The following is a 10,781-nucleotide window of genomic DNA, read 5'->3' as shown; positions in this document are numbered from 1 at the left end:
TCTAACCCCCTCTCGTAGGAGACCGTTTGCATGAATGGTCTGTTACAAGCCATGTGTAATTGGCGTGGTTGGTCTGACGTGCAAAGGGCAGGGTTGTGATGTGCCTATGTACGTGGAAATTATTTCGCACCGCGTATGTAGCCAACCATGCTGATCAGACGTGTGGGGGAAGAACAAACTAAACACCAAAAGTAGTTAAAAAATAAATGAGTTATCTAGATGATTTAAAAGTGCATAGCTCCAGTGGCTTCCTATTATCGGAAGGGAAGAGCGTTCCAGACGGCCGCAGAAGCGCATCTGAAAGCGCCGCGCGATGCGGTGACCGGCTTTGTTCGATGGCCAGCAGCCAAAAGCCGCTGCTGCTCAGACGATGAGCGGAGTTCGACGTGATGGTGGTTTATGCCCCTTCACGAGATCGGCAAAGCATTGCGGTTCATTTGTGTGGCAAGCACTTTGTCGTGTGCAAAATGAGTCTCGCGGTGACGGATGCAGAGGAAGAGGTGCGGGGGAAACTGGTGCTGTGAACTTGACCACCGATTCCAATGGTCCCGTAACGGGGCGAGTCACCTCCAGCTGTTACGATGGGGTGAGGTTTTGAATCAGCCCGCTCGCTATCATGTTCCGGAGAACAAAACCTTCTGGATTGACGTCGTGATTTCTCGCCTGGGGAAGGGGAAAAACATCACGTGACAATCGTGGTCGATGCCATTACAAAATACTTACAACTGCACGTGGCCACGTGGAGGTGGCGGGTGCACTGTGGAGGTGGAACACGTGGAGGTGGAGGGCACGTGGAAGTGGAACACGTGGAGTGCACGTGCAAGTAGAACACGTGGAGTGCACGTGGAAGTGGAGGCGAGAGTTGAGTGCGAGCGAGCGCTGTGTGACGCGACAGACGAAACACCTCCTCCACGTGACCACGATGCATCGCTGCGTCATTTCACGGACTCGTTCTACCGCTGCTGCAGAGCGCGCCTACCCGTGTGATCTGCCGCATGCGCCCCTCGCCGTAGTAGTGCACCAGTTGGTTGCCCACGTTCTTCGTTGCCTTGGGGTACCCGAATCCGGCGATGTGCACCTCCCTGCACATGTGAAGGGCCGCGGTGACCGTCAGGAACCCCGTGGTGGGAATCTGCATTGAAAGACAAAGAGCCTCAACGTTGCATCATCAGCATCACACACGCGCAACGCTTCATTCTCGTGGTTGTAAGCATGTTCTGGCCTTAATCCACACCACCTCCCTCTCTCTCTCTTTCTACCCTCTCTGGCTACCTCTGCCCGCTCTCTCCAACTCCCATCTACCCTAATCTCTCCCCCTCCTCCATCTCTCTCACTCTCTCCTCACCCTGCGATGACTGCTGTCTGTATCACACGGAAGATAAACCCGTGACATGTCTCCACATCTTAAACCGGTCTCGGATCGGCAAGATCAGAGGTGGGTATGTGTGTATGTTGAACTTATTTCACAACGCTTGTAGCCAGTTGTGCTGAGAGATGTAGCGGAAGGGACAACAAATGTAACACAAAACAGTTCTATAGAATTGGGTTGTCAATCTAGATTATTTAAAAGTGCACAGCTTCAGAAGCTTCCTAATATAGGAAGGAAGAACGTTCCAGACGGCCGCAGCAGCGCATCTGCTGCCACCGACAATGATTTCAGATGTGTGACGGTCCTCACTCTGATGATGCCTTGTCGGTGAAAGTGCCCCCCACCACCCCCCCGCTCTGGAAATGAGTGAAGAGCACAGCTCTATAGTGTAGCTGGGTGGGGAGGGGCTGGTGAGGGGCGGGATTGATGGAGGGGCGGGGCTGAGGGGGAGGGGCGGGGCTGGGAGGGGCGGGGCTGGAAGAGCGCCAGGGCTGGGGGAGGAGAGGGGTGGGGCTGAGGGGGGAGGGGCGGGGCTGGTGGGAGAGGAGGGGCTGAGGGGAGGGGCGGGGCTGGGAGAGGACCTGGGCTGGGGGAAGAGAGGGGCGAGGCTGGGGGAGGGGTTGGGGGAGTAGAGGGGCGGGGCTGGGGGTGAGGGGCTTGCGGGCGGGGCTGGAGGGGGGGAATCCACGTTACCAGAGCGCGCCTCGTGCGCGTGGGGACGAGGTTGTTGAGCAGCTCGAGGGAGGCCACGCGCATGAACACGGGGTTGAGGATGCGCACGTTGTGCGGAGGAACGTCCCACTTGAACGCGCCGGTCTTCATCGGCTAAGGGGCCGTCCATAAATGACGTCACGCGATTTTGGACGATTTTTGACCCCCCTTCGTCATACGGCGTCACAAAAAGTCAGACCCCCCCCCCTTCTCAAATATGACGTCACAAAGCTCTGCCCCCCCCCCCCCCCCCAAATATAAAACATGCTTCAAATCGCTTTAAACTACTGTATTGTCATTGTAGTGCGTATTTAATGTGGCGCTGCACTCTGATGCTGTAGGAGAAAAATGTATTAAAAAGTCTATTTAATTAAGTAGAACGTGTTGTCTATATTTATTTAAAGTTGCGCATTTTGATGTGACGTCACATTTCTCAACCCCCCCCCCCTCGTTACACATCGTCACAAATGTCTGACCCCCCCCCCCCCCCAGGTGCGTGACGTCATTTATGGACGACCCCCAAGGACAAAGACCTCCCAGTACAGCCTTGACAGACCTTATTAGGGGCGAGTGCTTATGGCCGGCACGGCACACGAGGGGGTGGGTGGGTGGCCAGGACCACGCCCGACCGCCTTTGTCTTCCCTGTGGCTTATGTACAATCCCTCACCCGCAATCCCGCACAACAACCCCTACGCACTCACCCATACGGTGTACCCGTGTTCTTGTACAGGGAAATAGAATTGTCAGGTACATACGGCGTACAGCCGTTTAAATACGTGCAAACATTTTTATTTATTTATCTATTTATAAAAAAAAATTGCTTTATTTTATGTTTCTACCTAGGTGAATTTACCGAAAAAACCAAAGAGTATGGATTCCTGCAGTCACGAAAGCTTTAAATAAAAAAATAAAAAAATAAAAATAATATTTTTATTTTTGCTTTATTTTATGTTTCTACCTCCGTGACTTTACCGAAAGAACCAAAGCGTATCGGTTCCTGCAGTCACGAAAGCTTCCAATCAAGACTAACAATATTTAAAAGTTTTTTTCAATATTCCCATCTCACCGCGACAGCTACCTGCCAAACGCCCGTACAACAACAACAAACAAACAACAACAACAACCAAAACCCGGCGCTCACCGCGACAACACCCCGCACAACTCTGAGAATCCAATCGATGTCGGCCGCCTTGAAGGGCACGAAGAGGGCTATGGTGTCGTTCTGGTCACGTGCTTGCTGGTCCTTCGTAGCCGTCATGGGGTATACGACGCGCAGCGTGCATCGGCTCCCCACGTCCTCCTCGTAGCCCTTCGTCGGCGCGTCGTTAATCCTGCACGGTCGCAACAACAACAGCAACAACAAAACAACAACAACACGCGCGCGCGCGCGCACACGGCGGTTTGCCTCTGCATTGGTGTACAAAAAGTGGCCCCGTGTATAGCCCATTAGATGATATGTATGTGTTGATTAGCATCTAACTTAAGTGGTTCTTCTTAACCTGGGGGTGCACTCAGCCCCTGGGGGTGCGAGAGATGCTCTTTTCTGGGGGTGCGAGACATGGACAGATTGTTTTTTAGAAGGTAAATAATCGACAACACAAATTTAGCACGGGCACGGCAGTACAACTACTTTGTTTCTTCAACCCCGATGTGTTTATTAATATTACACATTAATATTACACATTAATATTACACATTAATATTACACATTAATAGTACACATTAATATTACACATTAATATTGCAGATTAATATTACACAATTAATATTACGCATTAATATTACACATTAATATTGCAGATTAATATTACACAATTAATATTACACATTAATATTATAGAATTGTTTACGATTGAGAACTGAAGGGATGCAAAGCTGCACTAAAGGTTAAAAACCACTGATCTAACTGTCTCAGCTCATCATTCCTCCAGGGTCGATAAAAATGGTATGTTGTGGCGAAGCCAACATTTGGTTTCCTATGCGTAGACTCGCCCCTGCCATAGAAATGTACAATCTCCACCACTGGCTCAGGGCTGCCAAGCAGGACATGAACACCAATTGCTCAATGTGGCTCATTAGAGCGGAAAGTGTGAGTATAGATGTGGCACAACCCTCCACCACCCGACACAGCCGATTGGTAAGGGATTTGTTACGTAAACAAAACGCCAATCCGCAACATTTACAATTTGAGTACAACGTTTCGCTGGCAATTACATCCAGCATCATCGGGCGACGAATCCCTTACCAATTGGCCTCTGTCGGGTGGTGGAGGGCTGCGACACATTTATACTCACGCGATCTAACCCAAACACCTCTATTATGAATAATATTGGTCGCGAAAGCCTGCCACGTGTTAAACAGTGGAAGCTTCGTTCACGTGCACAGTGCGGGAGTTACCCAACCGGCGCTGAAGGGGGTTCACGTTGCCATAGACCAGGGGGGGTCATCAACCTGCTGTTCAGGAGCCGCATGCCACTCTTTAAGGGCCGGATGCGACTGTTATTTATTAAGAACTCACCGCCGTCTCGTGTTCACCCACGGTGCATTGCGGCTTTTGAAATATTGAGCCGTTTTTTTTTTACCGAATTCGAAATATTTTTTTTAATCTCTTCTTGTTATTTTGGTTTACCCGACCAACCCCCCCCCCCGCCTCCCCCCGTGATCGGCTGAGAAAGTCTGTGACGTTTCATTCTCATCGCGAAACACGTGACTTGCCTTATTACGGTGTCGTACGAATCGATGATGCTACCAATTTTGCGTCCTTTGAGGATGAAGCTATTTCCAACCACCACACAGGACCTGTTGGAGAACCTGAAACAATATGAATCAACGATTCATAATCAACGTTTTTGGGTTTAGATCGCGTTATTTATAAATGTGTCGTAACCCTCCACCACCCGACACGGCCAATCAGTAAGAAATGTGTCACGTTGACAAAAGACAAATAGTTCCTGCTTTAGCCCACCGGTGTGTTGAAGCCACAACATTTTCAACACACCAGTGGGCTAAAGCAGTGAACTATTTGTCTTTTGTCAACGTGACACATTTTTTACTGATTGGCCGTGTCGGGTGGTGGAGGGTTACGACACATTTATAAATAACGCGATCTAAACCCAAAAACGTTGATTATGAATAACATTGGTCGCGAAAGCCTACGTGTTAAAATGAATCAACGAATCAATTAATTTTAACCAATGCGAGAGCGCATTGATGCATATCGCTGATATGAATACGTATTGAATTAAGATTCTGTAAGAAGAGTTACACGAAGGTGTTGTTGGTTTAATTGTGATCTCGGACATGGTCCAAACGGGTCGCGTGTTCACCCAAGGTTCGAAACCGATGGGCCGCCCTGGTCATCACTGTGGGTGGGTGTATGAACCATGCAAACACGTTCCGTCTGGACTTCATTCGAAATGAATAGGGGTCATCGTGTTTTCGCGCCGTGGTCCAAAATTTGAAGGAGGGGAGGGAGGCAGGGAGGGAGGGAGGGGAGGGAGGGGAGGGGAGGGAGGTGCCTTCGCCGCTATGGTGCTGGTAGCGCAGCAGCAGGGGATCTGGTGATGGGTTTTTTGAGGGTGATTTGTGTTTCTTGTTGGTGTCTATGAACACAGTAACACACAATGGGACTAATGTTACACGGGAAACCCGCGTTATATCTTTGATTTTAAAAAAAATACAAACAAACGACATGATGAACGAAGTAAAGTGCCGAAAGACTGAGCATCTTTCTCGTCTGATCGTTTTAAAAAAAAAAGGAGGGAGGGAGGGAAATCCACATGCTCCCTATTGGCAGACTACGTCCACCTGTGAGACGTCGAGGCATTCGTGATTGCCCTGCGCCTGAGAACGGCGCGAATACCAAATGTATTAAATTATTATTATTGTTGTTAATAGCTCCTCTTAGATGTTCATGAGGTTTAACGGAATCCGTAGCATACACAAATCAATGTGCAAACTCACCCGCTCCTGAGCGCCCTAAATAAAACCATCCAGTTCACGCTGTCCTTCACATATCTTCGACGTCAAACTCAATTTCCAGTTGTGGCGATTCTATAGTTGCTGTGTGTAACCAAAGTTAAAGACAAAGATCCCCCGTGTAGCCTTAATAGGCTTTTGGGGCAAGTGCTGTTAGCGAGCACTGACGAAGGTCGTAACAGCACACGAAGGGGTGGTGTAGTCAGTACCACGCCCGGCCGCCTTTGTCTCCCTAGTGTCGATATTTATACATGACACTAGGAACTCATTTGAGGCTGAGTCGACCTAATCGTCACTGAGAGGGAATCAAACTCGGTTTGCCGGGTTCATGGAACAGCAAGATAACTGCTGCCTTACCGCTCCCCACACACGATCACAAAGACGAAGCTTCCCCCCCCCATATCCTTAACACTGTGGCACACAAAGGGATGGTGTGGTCATCACCACGCCCGGCCGCCTTTGTCTCCCTCGTAGCGATGTTTACACGTCGCACCAGGTACTCATTTGACGCTGAGTCGAACTCGGGGAGGCTCCGAATCCGTTCATATATTCGCCACTGATTCTGGTCGTGAGCGGGGATCGAACTCGGTTCGCCGGGGATCGTTCACACGCCCAAGATGTCCATCGCAAGTTCACCCACCTCTGTAATTGCGCGGGTAAGCTGTAGTTCTTCGTTAAATCCAAGACCAACTTCACTTTCTTTTCTGCGAGAGAACGCAGGATTGACAAAAGGATTCACAGTTAGTCACTCGTTACTGCAGCTACATACTATTAAGATTCCTTCCCTTTATTAATGTTACCCCTATCCCCTCCCTTGGATGCTGCTAATGCTGCATAATGCACGGGCAGATATGACTTTAAACCTCCCGCCAAACCTCCTACGCATTTCACAAGTAGTACTAATCGCATATCTGCATTTCCCATAAATATGCTAAATTCCTCTTGATATGCAAATTATTTTGTCAAGGCGCTCTTCCCCCTCCATCCCAGTTTAAATAGTCGCTCCAAGACTGGAGTCTGTCATTCAGACGCTGTCTTCTCGACAGACCTGTTCTCCACCTGAGGACGGCTGCTTGTGTTGTGGCCGAAACATCGTGATAATTATTTTATTATGTTTTATTTTTATTATTTTATTATTTCCATTCTACGTGACTTTACCGAAAGAACCAAGAAGAGTTAGTCACTCGTATAGCATTGTACCGCCGCATAGCAGGATGCGTAAAATCTTGTTACTGCTGCAATATACACATTTGCCTCATTCGTGAGTGTATAATAAAGAAAACCTTGGGAATTAAAGTTTACAGCCATGAAATGGGTACTCTACCCTGTGACATTTTATGGCTCTTGGCGTCATGTCTGCAGCACAATAAAATATCTATACAGCTCAACAAGGATCGCACTGCTGCATCCGCAAGGTGAATTTCCTAAGAGCTATATATAATTATATTACCCCGGTCTGCCTATTCTCTTTGACTTAGGTCATTGCCCACTGGGGTTGTTACTGTTCATCTCGCAAGAGACACATGCAAGGCCACACATTTGTAGGGAAAGCTATAAGTTCGATTTATTGAGTTACAGGTTCAATTGTGGATTAGCCACTGCCGCAGAGGCCACTTGAACTCGCACGGGACACGAGAGGAGGACGTTGATCTCTTGCCACTGCTTTAGTGACAGCGTGCGTCTAAACGGCCTCACTTGATGCATCAGATGAGGCCACGGTATCTACCCTCGTGCTTGAGCGCAACTCTCGTTTGCCTTTTCTTTGCCTTTCTCATTCGTTTTTCGTTTTTATCCTTTTTTTAAACCACCACCCAAAGAGCGGCGGTCACCGGCATCGTCACGCGCCGCTTTTTCGGATGCCCGCTTCTGCGGCCGTCTGGAACGCTCTCTTCCTTCCCGATGTGAGGAAGCCACCGGCGCCGTGCACTTTAAAGTCACCTCGATTGGCGAACTCACTTCTTCGACGCCGCTTTTTGTGCGTTTAATTCGTTGTCCTTCTCACGCACCTCCGTACAAAAAAGAACATAGTACATGCATCCACAATACAGATTTTTATTGTGGATGATATTGTTCGCGAAAGCCTACGTGTTAAATAGAACGTGCATCCCCCCCACCCCCGACTCTCTCACCTCCAACAACCTCAAGCCCTTTAACCAAAAGCACTCCGTCTCGTGGATGACCACGAGTAGTAGGAAAGCAGACGTTTAAAACTCCGTATGTAGAGCAACGTGAAGTCACATTTGACCACAGCCTTTTATGTAAGTATGTCTGTTGAACTTCTTTCGCACCGTACGTAGCCAACCGTGCTGATCGGAGGTCCCGAGGAAGGACAACAAACTATAGGTGTCTGTGTGAGTCTATGTGTCTCTGTGTGAGTCTATGTGTCTCTGTGTGAGTCTATGGGTCTCTGTGTGAGTCTATGGGTCTCTGTGTGAGTCTATGTGTCTCTGTGTGAGTCTATGGGTCTCTGTGTGAGTCTATGGGTCTCTGTGTGAGTCTATGTGTCTCTGTGTGAGTCTATGGGTCTCTGTGTGAGTCTATGGGTCTCTGTGTGAGTCTATGTGTCTCTGTGTGAGTCTATGGGCCTGTGTGTGAGTCTATGGGTCTCTGTGTGAGTCTATGGGTCTCTGTGTGAGTCTATGGGTCTCTGTGTGAGTCTATGGGTCTCTGTGTGAGTCTATGGGTCTCTGTGTGAGTCTATGGGTCTCTGTGTGAGTCTATGGGTATCTGTGTGAGTCTATGGGTCTCTGTGTGAGTCTATGTGTCTCTGTGTGAGTCTATGGGTCTCTGTGTGAGTCTATGTGTCTCTGTGTGAGTCTATGTGTCTCTGTGTGAGTCTATGGGTCTCTGTGTGAGTCTATGTGTCTCTGTGTGAGTCTATGGGTCTCTGTGTGAGTCTATGTGTCTCTGTGTGAGTCTATGGGTCTCTGTGTGAGTCTATGTGTCTCTGTGTGAGTCTATGGGTCTCTGTGTGAGTCTATGTGTCTCTGTGTGTGTCTATGTGTCTCTGTGTGAGTCTATGGGTCTCTGTATGAGTCTATGGGTCTCTGTGTGAGTCAATGGGTCTCTGTATGAGTCTATGTGTCTCTGTGTGAGTCTATTGGTCTCTGTATGAATCTATGTGTCTCTGCGTAAGTCTATGGGTCTCTGTGTGAGTCTATTGGTCTCTGTGTGAGTCTATGTGTCTCTGTGTGAGTCTATTGGTCTCTGTATGAGTCTATGTGTCTCTGTGAGTCTATGGGTCTCTGTGTGAGTCTATGGGTCTCTGTGTGAGTCTATGTGTCTCTGTGTGAGTCTATTGGTCTCTGTATGAGTCTATGTGTCTCTGTGTGAGTCTATGGGTCTCTGTGTGAGTCTATTGGTCTCTGTGTGAGTCTATGGGTCTCTGTGTGAGTCTATGGGTCTCTGTGTGAGTCTATGGGTCTCTGTGTGAGTCTATGTGTCTCTGTGTGAGTATATGGGTCTCTGCGTGAGTCGTATGGGTCTCTGTGTGAGTCTATGTGTCTCTGCGTGAGTCTCTGTGTCTCTGTGTGAGTCTATGGGTCTCTGTGTGAGTCTATGGGTCTCTGTGTGAGTCTATTGGTCTCTGTGTGAGTCTATGGATCTTTGTGTGAGTCTATGTGTCTCGGTGTGAGTTTATGGGTCTCTGTGTGAGTCTATGCATCTCTGTGTGAGTCTATTGGTCTCTGTGTGAGTCTATGTATGCGTGTTGAACTTCTTTCGCACCGTACGTAGCCAACCGTGCTAATCGGAGGTGCGGGGGGTGGGGAAAGGACATCAAACTAAGCACAAAAAGCCGTTCTAAGGAAATTGGTTTACAATCTACCTACTGTTGTTATACAGCAGCATTAGTTATAGGCAGACACACCCTGGACTGGTTTTGACTCGATTAGATGAGAAGTCACGACTGTTGACCAGAATAATGCTCCTCATTTGGCCGACTGTCATCTGGGCTGCGTTACAACACCATGTGGCCCATCCAGAGGGAAAACTGTGAATTCGTACAGAGCCTCGTGGTGGTATCCTCCCTATCGAGACTCGTGATGGTATCACCCGGTATGGAGGAAGACGATGGTTTAATGATAATGGGGGAATGCAAAATAAAACTGTTCCCAGGTTTTTGTTGCCCAAAATATAATTCTTTCATCGGCAAAAATTGATCACGGGCTGAAATATTATTTCCGTTTTCGGTGCTCAGATGGATTTTGGTGCGCGGTGTTTATGAATCGAATGTTATGGTTACTAAGCGTACCGTTACGAGTTATTCACATCAGCCTTGGCTTGTGCATGTGTTGTAAAGGAAGTCTTCCGCTTGAGATGATTGTGTAACGTTGGTCAACACGAGTCGAAGTTACATCTGGCTGACGCTTCTCTCCTGTTTACTGCTCTGAGTCAATGATGGAAATTGCACATCCGATGACAGGGCGAGGTCTTCCCATAGGACAACCATTGTCGACTTCCCTCGCGTGCTCAAATGAGCAGCCGGCCTGTGTTCCTCTCTCTTGGCAGCCCTGAGCAAGTAGTGGGAAGTTCCACAATTCTATGGCAGGATTCGGGAGTTCCATAATAAGAATATAAAAACTAATTTCAGCTTCTCACAGAGTGCTAGATCACTTTGGTCAACACTCCACTTCTGCCTTGTCAGTGCGTCCGTGTCCATACGAGTGAAGGTTATTCTAAACCCTCCAGCAGCTCTGCATTTGTACAGCGCTGTTCGCCTGG

The sequence above is a fragment of the Lampetra fluviatilis genome, chromosome 53, assembly GCF_964198595.1.
Source record: "Lampetra fluviatilis chromosome 53, kcLamFluv1.1, whole genome shotgun sequence".
In the NCBI taxonomy this organism is placed as follows: Eukaryota; Metazoa; Chordata; class Hyperoartia; order Petromyzontiformes; family Petromyzontidae; genus Lampetra; species Lampetra fluviatilis.
This window is presented reverse-complemented; position numbering follows the sequence as displayed.